Source organism: Camelus dromedarius, chromosome 6, assembly GCF_036321535.1.
Source record: "Camelus dromedarius isolate mCamDro1 chromosome 6, mCamDro1.pat, whole genome shotgun sequence".
Classification (NCBI taxonomy): Eukaryota; Metazoa; Chordata; class Mammalia; order Artiodactyla; family Camelidae; genus Camelus; species Camelus dromedarius.
This window is the reverse complement of record NC_087441.1, coordinates 53,435,868-53,456,427: the sequence shown is the minus strand read 5'-3', so window position 1 is coordinate 53,456,427 and position 20,560 is coordinate 53,435,868. Positions and strand designations below refer to the sequence as shown.

General features: G+C 33.9%; 1 long non-coding RNA gene across 3 annotated transcripts in view; it reads left to right on the top strand.

Annotated features, from left to right (window-relative positions):
- Positions 1 to 20,560, top strand: part of LOC105092251 (uncharacterized) — an 855,833-nt gene that overhangs the window by 241,686 nt on the left and 593,587 nt on the right. For all 3 annotated transcript variants that reach the window (XR_010381298.1, XR_004138212.2, XR_010381299.1), the window contains one exon: positions 3,995 to 4,101. This is a non-coding gene — a long non-coding RNA (uncharacterized LOC105092251). The remainder of the gene's footprint in view (positions 1 to 3,994; positions 4,102 to 20,560) is intronic.

The window sequence follows — 20,560 nt, the reverse complement described above, 5'->3', positions numbered from 1 at the left end:
AATTTTAAAAAGCTTTTGTTAATTTAAAAAGGTATTAACTTGTCTTGGGGCTACATGACTTTGGATCCAATGAAGATGTGGTAAGAAATGTTGAAAATTACTGCTTTTAAAATTGAGCAGGACTCAATATTATCTGTTACAGTAAATAGAGTATAAATGAGACATGTTTGTGTAGAAGAAAGATGTGATAGTATGCTTGCATTCTTAAAAATTACATACACAACCCCCTGTGAACATACATATATATATTTTCTATTTTCAGAAGTTGATTTATTTATTGAGAAAGCTATATAGTTCTTTGTGCAGTCATCTCCAGTTATAATTATATAATTTCAGATCCAAAAAATTATCCTCTACTCTCCTTCTATTGTGGTCTTTTCTCCCTGTTTATTGGCTTAAATAAACATGTTTAGAGATACCATGACCCTTATCTGTAGGATAATGTAGATAGTATTCTAAAAAACCACGTGAATAGGTGATGGATATTATGGATAATTTAGGTTCAGACAGAGGAGCTGACAAGTGTGGAGGAACTCTGTTGACCCAAGGTGACCCTGTTGGCTTACGGCAAAACTTTGGGCTGACAGGGGCAGCTTCAGGTGATTTACTTCAGCCTCTCAGCATATTTACCACTGTCATCTCAAATGATCTCTCATATACTCAGGAAACACACTTATTTGCTTTGATTGTGATATGACTTCAGTTAGCTAGACCTGTAGCAATCTGAGGACTGAGAGAACTGTACTAGATATTTTTGTACATTAATTTTAAAAACTTGAGATGGAATTCACATAACATAAAGATAACCATTTTAAACTGTACAGTTCAGTGACAATCCACAATATTATGCAACTATCACCCCTATTTTATTCCAAAGCATTTTTATCACCTCAAAAGAAAACACTGTATCCATTAAGCACCTGGGACCCATTTCCCTATTCCCTGGCAACCACTTCCTGTCAATGAATTTACCTACATTGGATATTTCTTATAAATAGAATCATACAATATGTTACCTTTTGTGTCTGGCTTCTTTCCACTTTGCATAATTTTAGGGTTCATTCACATTGTCACATTATCAGTGCTCCATTCTTTTTATGGCTGAATAATATTTCATTGAATGCATTTTTTTTTTACTCACTCTTCAGTTGATTGACATTTGATTTGTTTTCACCTTTTGGCTATTATGAATAGTGTTGCTATGAACATTTATTTATATGCATGTGTTTGCATTGTATATTTTTATCAGATATATGATTTGCAAATATTTTCTCCTATTCTGTAGGTTACCCCTTCACTTTCTTGATGGTGTTCTTATATGCACAAAAGTTTTTAGCTTTGATGAAGTCCAGTTTATCTCTTTTTTATTTTGTTGCTTGTGCTTTTGGTGTAATATCTAAGAATCTATTACCAAATTCAAGGTCATGAACATTTACCTAGTATTTCTTCTAAGAGTTTTAAAGTTTTATCTCTTACATTCATGTCTGTGATCCATTTTGAGTATAATATATGGTATTAAATAAGGGTCCAAATTTATTCTTTTGCATTTGGATGCTATTTGCCCCAACACCGTTTGTTAAAAAGTCTTTCCTTCCCATTGAATGAATGATATTGGCACTCTTGACAAAAAGAATTAACTATAGTTTATTTCTGAACTCTAGATTCTATTCTATTGATCTGTATGTTGGTACCACATTTTTTAGATTGCTGAAGCTTTGGATTAAGTTTGGAAATTGGAGAAATGTGAGTCCTTCAACTTTGTTCTTCTTTTTCAAGATTGTTTTGGCGATTCATGGTCGTTTTTATTTCTATATGAATTTTAGGGTATGCTTTCACATTTTTACAAGAAAGTCATTGGGATTTATATTGGGATTATACTGAGTCTCTGGATTACTTTGGGTGGTACTGCTGTTTTAACAATATTAAGTCTTCCAATTCATGAACATGGGGTGTCTTTTACTTTATTTGTCTTTAATTTCTTTCAATAATGTTTTATAATTTTTACTGTACAACTTGCACCTCCTTGATTAACTTTATTCCTAATTATTTCATTTTTTGGATACACTTGTGAATAAAAACATATTGTTAATTTCATCTTCACATTATTCATTGCTACTATATAGAATTGTAGTTGATTTTTGTGTGTTGATCTTTATACTGAACTATTGCTGAATGTGTTTATTAGCTCTAGTAGTCTTTTTGCAGAATATTTTGGATTTTCTGTGTGTAAAATCATGCCATCTGTGAATATAAATAATTTCACTCCTTCCTTTCCAACTTGGACACTTTTTTTTTTTCCTTGCCTAATAACTATGGCTAGAGCTTCTAGTACAATGTCGAATAGAAAAGGTGGAATTTGCATCCTAATCTTGTTTTTGATTTAAGATGAAAAACTTTAAGTCTTTCATCGAGTATAATTTTGATTGTGTGTTTCTCATAAATATGCTTTATCGTGTTTATTTACCATAACGTTTTCTTCTATTCCCTGTATGTTGAGTGCATTTATCATTGAAGAGTACTGGATTTTGTAAAATCCTTTTCCTGCATCAATTGAGATGATCACGTGTCTTGGTTTCCTTTATTCTGTTCATGCAACATATTAACATTGATTGATTTTTGTATGCTGAACTCTTGCTCATCATTTTAAAGCCTCAACACTAATTTCAACCATGGCTTTTGCTATCAGTTACATTCAGGCTCTAATTTATTTTATGTAGATGAAATTAATAAAGTCTCAACGCACATGGCATAAAACCACCTGTGGGAACTTGTTTGACATTCATGCATGAGCAACTTGGAACTACAAGGGAGGTGACAACATTCAGAGTAATCCTTGACCTCTGGGGAATGGGAGCTTATGGATTAATGCTCCTTTTCTTCCCTTACAAAAATGGTTCTGAAGTCAGTTTTGTAAGGCTTCTCAGAAAGTCTTGCTAAATTAAGCAATCAATTGCTGACTTGATAATATATCCTTTTATTTATTTTCTCTTTTGTTTTGACTTCCCTTATCATTTAATCATACTTCCTGGAATTGCATTCAAATGAATTACTCACTCATAGGCATTTTGTTTGATTTTGATTTTAAAGAAACCAGGCCAAGTCTGCTATACCTGTCTAGTATCCTTGCATGAGTCTGAGGGAACCAACAGGATGTAGTTCAGCTCCTAACACTGGGTCTTGCCGCTTTCATCTCATGCTACGTAGTGTGTGCAACTGTTTCGTTTTCATTTCTGGGGACTCTGCTACTGACTTTTGATGTTGGTTTTGAGTTTTGAGGTAATTTCTGAGCTTGTTGAAGGTTCTTTGCCTCACCATTAATACTTTCTGCTTTTCCGCTTTTGACTATGGAACAATCTTCTACAATAACTGCTTTCATTAATTAAAAAGGAATGACCACCTACAAACGGAGTAAGAAGAGTGGCTCTTAACTATCTGTGAATTTTGGCTGAATGGGGACTAATAATTAAAATAATAAGTCTCACATTTCTAAACTCTATATGTTAGGTACTAAGTTTAATGCTAACATCCCCATCATAAAATAGGTACATGTGTTAGTCCCATTTTTCCTTTAAAAATCTAAACGCCAACTCAACTGATACCAACTCTCAAAGCTCATCTTGTTAACCGTTATGTTTTATGGTCTTAAGATGTTCTTTTTGTGAATGAATTAAAGTTCTAGTTGTAAAATTCATGAAATGTTTAAATAAATCTCCTTAAAAAGGCAACACCCTGTCTGAAATTCTGTCCCTCTTGAAATGAAAACTGAGACTAATATAAGCAAATTACAGAGAATTTAAGTTTTTGATATAGAAAAACTGGTTTCAAACATGGTGGTATTTTTAATGAAACCCTGAAACTCAACAAACCTTAACAAAAAAAAAAAATGGACTTGATTCTCTTGACAGTACACTCAGAGTTTAAAAATCTCAGAGTTGCTCCTGGTTCTACACAGACAGAATCTGGAGATGTTAATTTTTTGTCATTTGGCTTCTAGATGTCCTTGGCGTGTACACCCCTACGGAATCTGGTTCATCTACAATCTGTCAGAAAGCATCAGAGGTGGTTTTGAGTCCTTATGTCCTGAGCCTGTGAACAAAATGTGTGAGTACACTGATATAATAAGGTCAATTTTACTGTTGTCAGGGGTTTTCTAAAATTATTTCGTAATGGTTGTTATATTGAAATGAATTCACCCTGTAGTTTCGGTCTGAGGAGTTAAGGGCAATATTTAGTTAAGTTTAGAAAATATCTTTATTGGAATTGTCTCATGCGTGCAGGTTCATTTTTTGCCTTAGAAAGGCTTTGATGGACATGGATGAATTAAACCCAAGAGATTTAGCTCAGTGAGAAGCAAAGATTATTTTTTAGTATAGTTATCAAATAGCTTAAATATTATCAAATGATAGACAAAATATTGCTAGATGATATTTATTCACATATGAAAATTTCCCAGTGCAGACTAGCATCTTTTTCATTTAGGTTTTAAGAATATAACATACTAAGGATCCCTTCTCTTTGCCACTGAGGCAGGTTACTATCACCTTAAAAGAAACCCAGAACTTTGAAAGGTTTACTAGTTAAGTTAGTGGTTATATACACAATTTAGAGCTTTAAATTCTTCAGCAAATTAATTTTGGAGTTGTTGTATATATCTCTGCCATGTGAGCATTGTTCAAATGATTTTTTTTTCGAGGTAGGTTAGTTTGGGGAGATAAAATGGCTATTCCTGCTGTGGAGAATATTAGGTTTTATGGTTTCTTTTATTTATAGAGATTCAGATGATGACTTCAAATGTAGGTTTGTGAATTTTAAGCCAATTGTTGAATTTTCATTGCCTTGAGATAAGCATTGGCTTAGTTTGTTGGAAACTGGAAGGGGTCTGAATAATAAGCTAGTCAAATTTATTTAATTTGGGAAAATAGTATAATTTGACTAATTTCATGTAAATTAAAGATATTATGCTTGAAAATAAGGGGTTGCATGTAATTTTAACTAAATAAATCTATTTCACTTCTTAATTGGACACTGAGCATACTGTGCCTTCCTGGCCCACTATATGACTTTGTCTTTCTCCTCCTTTGATTTACCAAAAGTAGAAGACCAGTTTTCCACAGCAGCCAGGCTTCTTGATGAAGGTTAAGGTCATGAACTGGTATGTTCGAAGTGCTTTGGGAAGATATGAGTTGAAGCTAGGTTGAGGTGAAAAAGAAAGTATTTTGTTTTCTGCTTGCAGACTCATCTTGTAGGAATGAAAATGTAATCAAGGACTCCTAATTAAAGAACTATCACTAAATAGCTAAGCTGGGGAAGTTTCCCATTAAATTTTGTCCAATTTATATGGCTTATGTTTTATTACAGATACCAATTAGGGATTGTTGCAGGGAATAGGTAGCCATTCAAATTAGTCCAAGTCAAAGTTTTATTACAAGACTTCTGGGGAGTCTCAGGGGAACTAGCAGTTATGGCAAGAATTTTAATTTCTAGCCAGTTTTAATTTTAGGAGAAAGGTTAAACATGAAGTTCATTCTCCTATTTTCCTCCACGATTTTTAACAGAGAGGCACATTTATGACATTTATTTCAGTAATTAGTATCAGGTACAAATGACAACTTCAACAAGCAACAGTCCTTTGTTCATAATCTGGCTGTCATTGAAGAGGTATGTCAGTGTATTTCAAGAGCCTTCAGATAAACCAATTAGCAAAACTCTGCCAATAGAATTAATTTAAACTATTTCTTCTCTTAGAGTTTAATGCTTTAAACATTAAAATGTGATGGAATTTTCTTTACGATCAATCATAGAATACGTTGAGTCACTTTTTTCAATTTCCAAATCTTCTTCTTTGATAATCTGTATGTTTATTCCTCAACCATCACCCTTTTCCATGTTAATACATCCGATATATTGAGTTTACTTTCTTCAAGCATACCCTGTTTTGATAGACACATCTGTGTTGTGAATCAGTTTTCTTATCAATCCTTTTAGACATGTTTTTTGTTTGTTTGTTTGTTTGTTTTTTTGTACATGTCCTTCCTAGAGCCTTCACCATCATCCTGAGACATTCTTTTTATTTTGTCCTGACTCATTTTCTGATTCTCTTTCTTGGTTGACTGCAAACTTTTAATTGAAGTTATTTTCCAGAAGATTCCTGAAGAGAATACACAGGAGGTACCTTTTTTTGTGGCCTTGAATATACCAGAATTTTCTTTGTCTGTAAATATTCTTGATTTGCACTTACATTCTGTAAGTACATTGGCTAGCTACTGAATTTTAGCTTGGAAATAATTTTCCCTCAAAAAGTTTGTCTTACTTCATTATCTTTTAGTTTTCCTATTTCTGTCCAGAAACCTGACCCCATTGAGATTCTAGAGTCCATGTTTAGGTTTTTCTTTCGTGCTAGAAGATTTTTCCATATGTTGATTATCCCTGGCTGTTAGTTTATTACAGTGTGATAAGGTGGCCACATGACTTTTTAATTGAGAGACCCTAAATCTCATATATGTACATGTTTCTCTGAGCCTTCCAGTTTTTCTAGAGAAGACTTCTCCAATTTTATGCTTGGAAGGTAAAAGCCTAGTGGGCTATGTTCTGGGAACTAAACCAGAAAATGACCTGCAGGTCTCACCATGCAGTACGGGGATTTGCATTTCATCCTTTATTACTCAATAGAACATCTTAATCTGTCTTCTGTTGTACAAACTTCTACAGAGTGCAAACCTCTGATCTTCTGTTGTGGTCAGGGAAAGGATCTAGTAACTAATTTTTTTAAGGTAAAATTTCAACTAATCCTTTCAACTAATAGTGGGGAAGGGAGTTACTAATATACCCCTTCCCCATTATTTTAACATCTCACCTTCAGAGATACCTCGTATTTTCATATTCTGAGACTTACTGGGATTTTGAGGTAAAATTGGAAACTTCCTATTGGCTTCAATTTAGGTTGAGGTTTTAGCTTTATCTAGTTTGCTAAGCAGTTACCATTCATCCATCTATCTTCCAGCATTTCAGAAATGTTTTTATTATTCCTTATCTGATATCTTCTCCTCTCATATTCTTTTCATCCTATGGGTTTATAAGTTTAAAATTCATTCACTGTCAGTTTTGTGTGGTTTTACAAGGATGAGGAATAAATAAATATGTGCCTCCACTGCCGTGCTTAATCAGAAGTTTATAAAATATCATAAAGCAGTATATGCAAAAGATAGTGATACACCCATGGTGTGACATTAATACTGTGTAGAATATTATCAATTTATCACTGTAATATCTGCAAGTAAAAGAGGGCATAAATACTCTGAAAGCATAAAGGCTTGCCTTTCCCAGCTCCCATGCTGTTTTCTCAGTAAAAGAGCTAATTCACCTGAAACCTTTACAGAGCCTCCTACCTGAGTCTCCAGTTGAACTTTACAGACCCTTCTGTTGTAACACTTCCTGTGTTTTACTCTATCTGTTTATCTTTTTTTCCCCACTAAGCTCCAGCTTCTTGAAGGCAAATATTAAGACTTATTCATCTTTGTACTCCCTGGGCTTAGCACAGAACTTAGCATGTCGTAGGTGCTCCATACATGTTTACTGAGAAATATTAATGAATATGTTAATAATTTGCCTAATCTCCAAGAAACTCTTAACATCTCATATTTAAAGTAATTGTTCTCCAATCTGTTTCTCTTCTCCCCTTCCTATCTCTCCCATTCCCAACAAGCAAGATATACTTTCACTCATCATTTGAACTGAGTATAGATATATTTCATATATATTTATTGCTTACTTAATTTTTACAGTTTAACTGAGGCTTTTTGATCATTTGAGGTGTTTTACTTTTCAAAACAGTTTTCTCCAGAATGAAGTTGCATAGTTTTATTTATTTTTTTAATGTATTGGCCATTTATGGGCATTTATCCAAATATTTTTGCCTCAGGATAAGAATGGATGGTATGAGGTGGTGATCAGGCTTAGACACAATTGTTAATTTAATTCAAGAGTTAGTTACTGCTTATGTGTTATCTCCAGGACATTTTACTTAGTACTTTTTGGAAATCAAAATGAGTAAGAAAGAAATCTTGCCATTAAGAAGTTTACATTATAATAAGTGAAAAAATGTAGAATGGTGCCCTTTAAAAAGGTAAAAAATAATGAGTGCTATGAAATTCAAAAGAGGGAGAGCTCACAAATATATGGAATCATGAAGGGTGTTTTTTGGAGAAATGGTATTTCAAATGTTCTTTAAAGAATGGCAGAAATTAGAGAATCAGGTGGAAAGGGATGAGAAAGTAGAGTAAGAGATAGAGAAAAAAATACCTAGATGTATTTCGAAACAGGAAGTAACTAGTTTATTTGGCTAGAGAGTAGAGTAGAGGACACATAAAGATATATGGAAGAAAGAGCTAGAAAAGGTAGGCTGAGCCATTTTGCAGAAGACTTTGAATGTCAGGCTGAGGTATTTTTACTCAATAGGGAGACACTGAAGATTTTAAGCTAGGGAATAGTAATATTTAAATTATGATATAATAAAAAATATTAGTGAGGCAGATGTATCAGAAGAGAAATGGGAAAAGGAGAGACTCATTACAAGGCTACTCTTAGCCGAGGAAGAAAAAATGAAAGAGCTCTGAAAAGAGTAAAGAATAAGAATAGAACATTATTTAAAAACATGTTCATCACTATCTATTTATATTACTACTCAGTGGTTTGCTTATCCATTCTCTGTCCTCTCCCACTAGAATGTAATATCCTTAAGAGTAAGGATCTTGTCTATTCTTTTCGGCCCTTATCACCAGTGTCTGAAGTAGTGCTTACAATATTGCTGTTGCTCAGGAAATGCTTTCTGAAGGAATTAAGGAGGCAGAGAAGGAAAAAAAAAGACAGAAAAAATCAAATAAGTTGCTCTTAGGTGTATGAGTTAAGTGAAATAGATTTAAATAGGCCAGTAATCCTGATTAATGAAAACAGAGTGAACTCTGCAATTAAAAGACAAAAATGGTCAGACCAGATTTTAAAAATCTCAGTTGCATCCAATCTAAAGATTCATACTTAAAACGTAAATGCATAGCAAATATGAATGTAAAGGCATGGAAGAACTATCCCAGATAAATACTAACCAATAGAAAGCTGCTATAACTATATAATTTTTATACCAAGTATACTTACATTAATATAAAGTTAAATGGAGTATTTAGATATTTATGCTTATAGATTTATAATTTACATATAACTAATATAATTTTAAAAATATAAAGCATTAAGTGGACAGAACTACATGGAAGATTGACAAATGCACAATCCAAAAAGATTTTAACATACTTCTCTCAATTACTGACACAAGCTTCATCGAATGAGTCTATATAGAACTTTCTTTTTAAGCACTAATGGAATATTTAGGCTGAGTGGGAAAAATTATGGAATTAAAGACTGGAGGAATGGCATAAGCTAAAAAACAAAGAGCAAAGATGAAAAAGAAGATGGCACACAGACATACAGAGAGCATAGGGGATGAGAGTGGACACAAGATGAGAGAGAGGAGAGACAGCCAAATAGGGGCCTGACTGAGGAGAGACTGCATGAGATTGAAGGTTTCAAGTTGGGGAATAGCACAATCAGACTGTTAGGAACATCATTTTGATGACAATGTGGAAGAGTGGAGAGTGGAATGTAGAATGAGGAGTAGGTAAGAAAGCTGGGGTAAAGGAGACTAGTTGGGAGACCGCTACAGTAGTGCAGGCATAAGACAATGAGGTCCTGAATTAAGGCAGTATCAGCAGAAATTGAGGGGAAGATTCAGCTTTGGTCAGTGTTATAGAAATATACTTGTCAGCACAAATGACTTATTGAGGGGGAAAATATCAGTGTGACACCAAGTTTCTGGGATGGGTGGATGGTGGTGCCATTAACCAGGACAGGATTTATAACAGGAGGGCAGCTTTCAGGGGATATATGTGTGATACTTGAAATTTAGAATACATTTTTATTTAAAATTAATTTTGTAATTTTAAAATGCCTGTGGTAGTACAGCAATGGAAAATTTCATACTCTCCTAATGAGTTTTTTTCTCATGTAGCCAGGAAATATGACATCTCTGAATTATGAGTATAAAGATAACCTGAGACACATTTATCTGTAATTGGCAGTCCTGAACTTAAATCCTGTCTCTGCCATTACCATGTGACCTTGTTTATATATTATGTGCTAGGTATGTGATTTTGTCTTTTTGTTAAACAAACATTTAGATAACTTCATAAATGAGGTAGATTTCCCAATCTATTCCTTAAAACCAAAATCTCTAATAAGCCATTGCATTTTAGCTGCCCTCAAATATACATGATCTGAACCAATGAGTATATTACTGCTATTGGGTTCAGTGCAGTTCCACCAATATTTGATGGACTAAATGACATATTTCAAAATCTCTTGCTTCATAAAATGCTCTTTTCCTATTTTAAGAACTAACTTTTAAAAGTCAAAAATTTGACAATAATCACTGTTGATGATGATGATGATAAAAACAGATTCTTGTATCTCAAGTTAACTATTTTAAATGTAATTCTTAGAATAGGATCATATTGCTATATTTTATATTTAGGAAATTGAAGGTCTGAGAAGTTAAATAAGTTTTTAGAGGTTGCATAGCAAATAAAATGTGAAGGCTAGAATATAATTCCATGTCTCCAATTCCAATGTTTGTCTTCCTAATAATTATACAAAATGCTATGGGACATATGACTTGGATTTGATTAATCAAAAAATGTTATTTGTAAAGTACCTTCCTGTGTTGAGAGTATGTCTGCTGCCTTAGGTTTCTCAAACAACACTGTATTTTTTACAAATCAGGCAATAATCTTGCAGCTCATGGAGAGAAAGGAATTGGGTCTACTGCAGGAGATAAAAATGGTCAGCATAAGTTTGTTTATAATATATACCCTCTATCATAATTTCATAATCTTTCTGTCTTTTCATCAATATAGTCACTTATATTATAGACAGTAATTATGGCTTTTTACAGTTTTCCTTTTATTTATTATTATTTTTTAAAGTGGTAAACTATGGCATTATAGCAGGCCTTAGAAGTTTCTCACTAGGAGATAAACCAAATTATATGTTAATTCTTGGAACTGAAACAAATTGACTTCAGTGATGAGTGTTTTAAAGTGTTCAATTTTGTATTGTCCTTAAAGAGTCAACAATGACTATACATTTTCTAAGGTGCTTGGAGAATATGATGACTAATAATTACCACTAAATGATAGGTTGTCTAATAATGACCTTAGTGGTTCTCCTAGTTGTGTTGGGCTCTGTGTCAAACAAGGATAGGCTTCTGAGAATCCAATTGTGCATTTTTTTATTTTGTAAAATTAAAAATCATCTATGTAGTGTCCTTAGCCTTTGCCATGCCTTGGGATATGCTCCAAAAGTTCTGTTAGATCATATAGTGTAATTTTTGCTTAATATTAGTATTAGTAGCAATAATAGAAGTTTACACTAGCTATGTACTGTGTGCCAGGAATTGTGCTAAGTGGTTTGCATGTCCTACTTAGTCCACAGAACAGTATTTGGTGCTAGAAACTGTTATCCCCACTTTACAAATGAGAGCCATGAGGCTCAGAGAAGTTAAATAACTTGCTCAAGGTCACACAGACAGTATGTACCAGAAATGAGATTTGATCATACATTCTGCTAAATGTGTTCAAAGCCTCTGTAAGTGGAATTTGCACAGTTTCAGGGGGCAGTGGAAGCACACTGAATGCCTGTTTGTTTCTGTGGCCTGACACCTGGGTCATCATTCATGACAGCTTGATGCACACTTACTGATTCCAAGTGTCAGTTGAGAATGGCTGATGCAATGGCCCCATAGCACTCACATTTGTTGGAAAATTCCATGTTGATCTTTATAAAGAAACAAAACAAAACAAAACAAAACAGTTGCTTAGGCTTCCGAGGTTGGCTTTTTTGGTCCTGGTGTATAATGTGAGTGTTAGGGAGTCGGCATGCCTGAGGTGTGAAGATGATGATGTACTTCCTGTAGGCATGAAGGCGCTCAGAAACAAAGCATGGTCATCGAACTGTCATTTGTTTTTCTTCCTACTCAGGCTTTTAAAAAAGAAACTAAGGTCAATTAACTGGGAAGCTTAACCTCTTTTAGCTTGTCTTTCTTTGCATAGGCTTTTAGCCTTTTAAATAAATCATTTTCCTTTTCTCTCCCTCCCCACCCTCTATGCGTTTTGAACACGTTCTTGGATTTCTCATGCTGGGCCTGAGGAGCAGACTGCTTATATTCAAGGATGATTTGGAGGGGATAAAGTGTGCAAGATTTTGAATTCTTGCCATAAGTCTCTGGCAGACAGCCAGGCAGCCTCAGAGGAATAAGGCTAATGAAGGGAGGGTAAAGAAGATCCGGGAGTGCGGCTGGTAATGCAGTATTCATTTAATTGGGAGCAGGTACCGGTGCAAACTTCTCCATTTTAATTGGAAAAAGGGAAGGAGATTGTTAAGGAAGAAGGAAAAAAGAATGCATAAAGTTTTCAAGCCGAGGAGCTAAAGGCAGCCCTGTCTATGCCAGAGAAAGAACTCAATTTAGGGCAATTTGCTCTGCAAGCTGGGCTGCAGCCTCCCCTGGGAATAGGGATGAGGAAGAAAATGAAACCAAAAGAGAACTTGATAAAATCACCTAGCACAGACAATCTCAGTAGAATAGGTTTTACTGAGTTAAATCTGCCCCAATCAATATGATTCTTTTCATATAAGTTACAAATAAAAAGCCACAAGATTACAATAAAAATCGAGACCCGAGCGCTGCTGATGTTGCACCTGGGAGTCTTAAGAACTTGTTATGGAATATATGTTTTTGCAACTCTGATGTTTATTTTTCTTTTCACCCTGGTCATGCGAATCAACTCTTTGCTTTCCCTCCCCATATATCCAGTTTAATATATTGTTTTAAAAAACATCAGAGGCAACTCTTTCTGCTTAATTTCTCTTGTCCTAGAGGTTGGGGATCAGTGGTTTCTTTTTGTCCTGAAATGTGTTAAATTGAACATAGGGCTGATTTCTCATGCTAACGATAAACAAAGAGATTTCTTCCTATTGTATATTTTTATGACATTAAGTATTTATAACATTAAGGTAGTAGTAAAACAATAAATAAGAAGCTAGGCTTCATATAAGAAGAGAAAACAATGCGTTTTGACGCACATCAGAGACTATTAAAATAAACCATTCTGTGATTTCATGTTTAATAACTATCAGTTCTTACTAATCTTTGACTGTGTTGTGTAAATAGGAGTTTTACGTACATGATCGTTTTAATGTGATGACTTTAATTTTGATCGTCAGTGAATAGGGAAGCAAAAGACCAAGCAAAACATTTTGGTCTTTCTGCCAGTGCAGTTGGCTAATCGACGAAGAACTTAGGAGAGAAGAGTCTTTATTTTAGTACGTAAAAGTACATTTTAAAGATAAATGTAAAGAGCTTATTTAGACCTTAAGTTTGCTGGCAATATTTTGTTATTAAATTTCTTCAAGAAGATTCACAATGGGGAATAAAAAGAAGATCATGGTGCCAGGTTTAGATTCCACCTTATATGTAGTCATATACTCAGTGTTGGTAAACCTGACGAGAGAGGAGATGACTACTAATATTTTATCTCTTTGATAATTTTGCTTGTAGATTGGGAAAAAAATTGCTGTTAAATGCTAGCAGACTGTGGCCTGCTTATTTGACTTCAGCACAATAACTGGAAATTTAATATTATAAATGAAGAGATTTTTCTGGATTGAGGAAATAACATCTCAAAATGTGGTACAGTTGTCACCCCAAATATTCCATCTGTTTTTTTCTCAATACCATGATGGATAATAAATGAATCAACCTATGCACCAAAAATATTTATAAGGACCTCTCTGTCTTAAGCACTGTGGAAGATCCAAAGATGAAAATAACAACAGACCCTGACATCAAGAAACGTATTTTCTAAATGGGAAAGCCAAACTAGAATAAAATGCGAAGGTCAAATACAAAATCAGACAACAGAAGAAAAGATGTTCCCAAACAATAGATAATTGATGAAGGCTCAATCAAAAATGTTTTTCCGTTTGCAAATGCATGATATCTGAATGTGGACAATTTCTGCCGTATTTTTGAAGGAGCAGTAGATTCAGGTGGCTTGCTGAAGTCTGTGAAGGGTTTCTGAAACTGATAGGTTATTGCTCTCATTTGTATTTAGAGGGGCAGGAGAAGTTGTGAGAAGCTATACCAAATTCATGAAATGATGTACTCTGATCAAAGCTAACGAGCTGAAAGGAAAGAAAGAAGAGAGTAGCAAACGTATTTGGGGAACACACTGACTATAGCAGAAATTCTTAGGGAAAAATTAATGGGAATTAGTTGAACCCACATTTTGGAAGGTTGTGGTTAGAATGTTTTGCTTATCTTATAGTATAGAAATGTTTAAAGATTTTTTTTCTTAAGATAAAAGGATTTCTTGGGAGAAACTGTCCCAGTGGCAGCATGTGGTAAAATTAATGGGACAGGGGCCTCACATGTGCTCGCAATCCCATTTTTTCCCCTAGGTGACCAAGTATTCTTTCTCTCTCATGTTGTTCTCCAATCATAGTTTCCTCCCACAGAGCGGCTTCACAGAGCTGCACCTCCTGACTAGGCTGGCAGTGGTCCTCCTGTCTTCCCTGGACATAGATGTCTATAGAGCTGCCCGCCCTCAGAGTGCCAAAGAAGTGCAGAGTGCAGGGAAAACACTACAGAGAAAGGCTTTTGCCCAACTCAGAATTTCACCTGTGTCAGTGAAGACTCTCATGAACGTGAAGACTCTCATGAAAACGTTCCAGCATCTTCTGTCTTTTAAGCCCATCAGGAATCACAGGATATCTCATGAGACCATTCTGTTACCTCTTAACTTTTAGCTCTGGAACCACAAGTGCTCATACCTGGATGGGCCAGGTAGGGAAGGGATGCCATCTCCTTCACTATTCATGTCTCCTCTGACTTGGGAGCTTCTGGACCCAAATAAAATTTTCTCTTCTTTCTCAATTATATAACAAATGTCCATACAAATCAGTGGTTACAAAGAGGAACTGGTCTGTATTTGATATGAGTGGGTGAAGAAGGGGTCTTCTCTATAGCTCAAGATACTCAAGATACTCTGGTTCTATAGTCTACTACTTCTGTGATGTGTGTTTTAGCCTCTGGAAAAATAGTGAATTAGAGGATTTTCCTTCTTCTCATGCCCACTGATCCTTTTATACACCTTTTCCCGCTGGAACATATTTAAAGGAGAAGTAAGTGATCAAAAATTTTTTGAGGGTGGAAGGGGCTTTTCAACTGCCAGTCTTTTCTGTAGAGCTATCCACCGTTAGTACGTCTTTTTTTTTTTTTTTTTTTTTTTTTTTTTTTTTTTTTTAGAGGAAAGGGACTGGGGATCTTTCTGCCATGACATTTCTCAAAATATGCTACCTCAAAATAGATTAGCACCTGCTTCGTTCAAGTGTAAGATGACTCTGTTCTGACAACTTGGGCATACTTCTGTAAAAAAGGGGAACCACAAGAGGTAAATTTGTAAGGGGTAAAATTATTTTTAGGTATATTTATATATTTGGAATGATAACAATATTTTGTAATGTTTTAATTTTAATAGTACGAATGTTACAACTATTAGAAAAATGCATTAATTAAAAGCCTGTCGGTAGATCAATTATGGATGAGAATTTATTAGTTTACAAATGTCCTTGTGCCTTTTTGAGAGCTGTCATTTTATACAAATTTTAATTGAAGAAATATCTCTACTGGGGAGTATATGCTCATGAAATTCAACGTATTCTCTCTTGCAGACAGCACCAATGCCTATATTAATATAGAACCAAGTTCAAGTGTCAAAAATGTGTTACACCGTTGATTTTATTAGACAGTATCAGATTCAGATTCAGCTACCATTAATGGAGCACCTAATTTGGTCAGACATTATGCTGTTATATGGTACCTGTTATTTAACCTATAATTCTTTGGAGTCATGAATGAACTAGATATTCATATTCACATTTTACAGGTAAGAAATGTGAAGTCTGAATAAGTTAGATGGTGACTCCGTGGTTAGTGAGTAATAAATGTGGGACTTGAAGCCAGGGTTCCCTGCCGCCAATGTGGAAATTAGTGATTTTGCTGTTATTAAATTTATGGCCCCAGCCCAACTTCTCTTTACTACAAATTCTACAATACACTTCTGGAATTAACAGAAGAGTGAACATTCTTGTGAATTACTACACATATTTGGTGAATGAGGACATCTGAGAAAATTGTATTCCTACTTGTGATAGTAATATCTCTTTGAAATAGAGAGAGCGCTGTGCTAAACAAATGGCACATACTTCCTTTGTTATTATTCTTATTTAGGTTCTATGAGACTGTTAAAGAGCCTGACTATAACTATATTACAATGCCTTTGATAGTCTTAGTTTTGTACAGCTTCAGATAATTTCTGAATTCTCCCAAGTTAATACTTTCTTAGTTTATTAATACTAAATGCTTTAAAAAAATTTCCCAGATTTTTATTTTGAAAAATTTAAAACCCATGGATAAACTGAAAACAGTATAATGAACATTTATATTCTCTTTACCTAGATTCACTAATTTTTAACCAATTCGCCATATTTGCAGTCTCTCTCTCTCTGATATATGGATATATATTTGCTGAACCATTTGAAAATCAGTTGCAGACATCATGATAATTTACCACTAAATACTTCAGCATATATTGCCTCAGAACAAGGGCATTCTTCTTTATTAGCTTAATGATATTGTTACATTCAAAATATATAACATTGATGTGAGAATACTACCTGATATCAGCTCATATTAAAAAATTCCCAATTATCGAATTAATATCCCTTATAGTTGTTTTATTTTTCAACCCATGATTTAATCAAGGATCATTCAATACGTGTAGCTGTCTTAATTTCTTTTAATCTAAAACAATTTCTTTAATTTTCCTTACTCTGAGAGTTTTGAAAACTCCAGCCTAGTTGTTTTGTATAATATTTTACATATTATTTCTATATTATTGGAATCAAGTTAAACGTTTTGTCAAGAATACTACCCAGAGGATCTTGCATCCATCTCAGTATATTACATCAGGAGGTGTATGATATTGATTTGTTCCATTATTGTTGATGCTAACTTTAATTATTTGATTAGGGTGGCATCTCTGAAATTCTTCCATTGTAAAGGTATCCTTTTCTCTTGCAATTGATAGATAACTGTGGGCAATATATTAAGATAGCGTGAACATGTTTTACTAAACAAAATTTGATTTAATATTTTTAGTACTCATGATGATCTTTGCTTGAATCAGTTATAACATTAGTGCTTGCAAAATGATTTTCTATTTATATTTATTAATAGACCTTCTTTAAAGAGGAACTTTCTCTTCCACCCCACCTCTTTTGTTTTACTTCCCTGCTTTTTAGCTCAGCTAGATATTGTAAGCTTACCTTACACTTACCATGTCCCAAACCTGGAATCAACCATTTCTCCAAGGCTCCCTGCTTCCTTTTCGTATGGAATTGTATTTAAAAACCAAGACTGGAATTTACGATGTACATATTTTTCCTATGGGCTTTCAGGAGATAGACTAAATATATATATATATTTGTGTGTACATATGTGTATATGTATATTTATTTATCTATATCTTACTCTTACAGCTACATTGCAAGGTTCTTCACACTAGCCTCAGTTCATGTCTGAGTTTTACTTTCCCTGCAGTGAGAATCCTGACTCCCAAGAACACCAATATATTTACCCTTTTAGCATATCCTACAGTACCCACAAAATATTTTCAGGATTACTACACTACTACCACTACTAACAACAAACTTGCTAAGCAAACTTGAAGTTTAAAAATTTATTTTCTTTTTGTCTTTAAAATATATCCTACTAGATAGAGGTTTATAGTCATAATACTAGGTTCCAAAGTTACTTAAATTATTTGTGATGTGTGCATGCACACACACTTATATTATAAATCTGATATACTGTTAAATTGATTTGTTTCTATTTGTATTAAATTCTATTGTTTTTGCATTCTTGATTAAATTTAGTTTTTTGTAATATAAAGAATATATATGGCTCACACATTAAATATTGTATATATAATATACAGTGTAGTAAATACTTAAATAAAAATGTATAAATATATACTGCTTAAATACTATAGTATTTATATTTTTATAGTATATATTAAAGTATATACTTTTTAAATTAAAGTACAGTTACAATTTGTCAGTTTCTGCTGTACAGCACAATGTCCCAGTCATGCATATATATATATATATTCATTTTCATATTTTTGAAAGTATATACATTTAGTGCATATAATTTATTAATATATAAATATGTTCTAATAAGCATATCAAAGTATTTATATTAACTCATTAATATTAATAAATATAGATCATTCTTATATTAATATATTACTTAATTATATATAATATAATATATACACTATATATTTATATATAATACATTAAGTACTATATATACATATATAGTATGTGTGTGTATATATATATATACAGAATGTGTGTATATATATATGTGTGTGTGTGTATATATATATATATATATATACATACATACACGAAGTATATAGATTAATCAGAGACATTTGATTCTTTTCCTTTCTTTTCTTGTTCCCACTGACCATCTGTAGACAACCATTTTCACTAGTTTCTGTTTTATTTTTCCTGTTTCTGTTTTGCAAAAGTAAGCAATATGTAAACAGAGACACCCACTCAATGTATATCTTCTTTATTTTCTTCATGCCTACACAATAGATAGAAAAAATTTTTATTCAGTAATATATCCTGGAAATCACTCCTTATCAGTTTATAAATATCTTTTTCAGTCTTCTTTATAGATACATGATACTCTATTGTTTGGACATGCAGTACTTTATAAAAATCTATTGCATTCTATTTCTGGGCATCTAACTTGTTTTTAACAGTTTTCTATTATAATTTATGTTCCAATGAATATATTTACACATGGGTTTTTTGTAGTATGGAGATATGTCATCAGAGTAAATTCTTAGTAGTATAATTGCTGATTCAAAAGGTACATTTGGTTTTGCTAGTTATTGCCAAAGTTTCCTCTATCAGGGTGGCTTAATGTTATGTTCTCACTGACAATGTATGCGAATGTGTTTCTTCACAACCTCACCAGCAGGATGTATTGTTAATCTTTGAATTTGTGTCAATCTGATAAGTGTGATATGGTCAATAAGTGCAATTTTAATCTGCATTTTTATAAATTAAGTGACCCTGAATATCCTAAATGTATTTTAGGGTCATTTATATATATATATTTTCTGTGATGTATATATTCATATCTGTAGCTCATTTTTAGAGTTTTTAATATTTTGGAATATTTGCCCTTTATAATTTATGTTGCAAATATATTCTTAGGTTTTGTCATTTTCTTTTGATTTTGCTAATGGTGTTATATTTTCCAGGCTAAATGATATTTTAAAAGATTTTATGCAGTTGAATTTATCTCTTATTGTATCTGGATTCCGAATCAAAGTTAGAAGGGCTTTCCCCATACTGAGTTTATAGAGGAATTTATCCATGTTCTGTTCTAGTACATGTACGGCTTCATTTTTTAAAATTTAGAAAACAGATCAATTTTTAGTTTATTCTGGTATATTTGAAGTATAGAACTAATATATTTTTTCCAAAGTGATATCTATTATATCAATACTTGTACTTAAAAGTACATATTTGATGGCTGAGTACGAAGACCCTGAGCTCATCTCCTCCCACAGGCACACCAAAATTACAACTATTTACAGAGCAACTATTGATGAGAAAGACAAGAAGGCTAGCAGAAAAGATCTACAGCTAAAGATATAAAGAAGGAACCAAAAGGAGATAGGTAGGAGGGATGGATGGAGATGTGGTATACTCAAGACCCGTACCCCAGGGTGGCCTACCCACAAATGGGAGGATAATTAAAATTGCAGAGGTTCTCCCCTGGGAGCTAGGGTTCTGAGCCCCACATTGAGCTCTCCAGCCTGGGGTTCCTGCACTGGAAAGGTGGGCTCAGGGAATGTTTGGCTTTGAAGGCCAGCAGGGCTTACTTTCAGAAAATCTAGAGAGCTATAGGAAATAGAGATTCCACTCTTAAAGGGCACACACAAAATCTCACAGGCTCTGGGACCCAGGCAGAACCAATACTTTGAAAGGAGCCTGGGTCAGGCCCGCCTACTTATCTTGGGGAGCCTCCCAAAGAGGCAGGAGGCAACTGGAGCTCATCCTGGGAACATAGACACTGGTGGTGGCCATTTCTGGCAGTTCATTCTACCAACAGAGACACTAGTTCTGGTAAGCACAATTTTGGAATCCTCCCTCTAGCTTATTGGTGCAGGGACCTGTCCCTGCCCATCAGCCTGTCAGCAGCAGTTAAGGAACACCTTAGGCCAAGCAACTAACTGGGTGGAGACACAGCCTCACTCACTTGTAGGCTGGCTGTCTTATGACCCCCTGAGCCCACAGCCACCCCAGG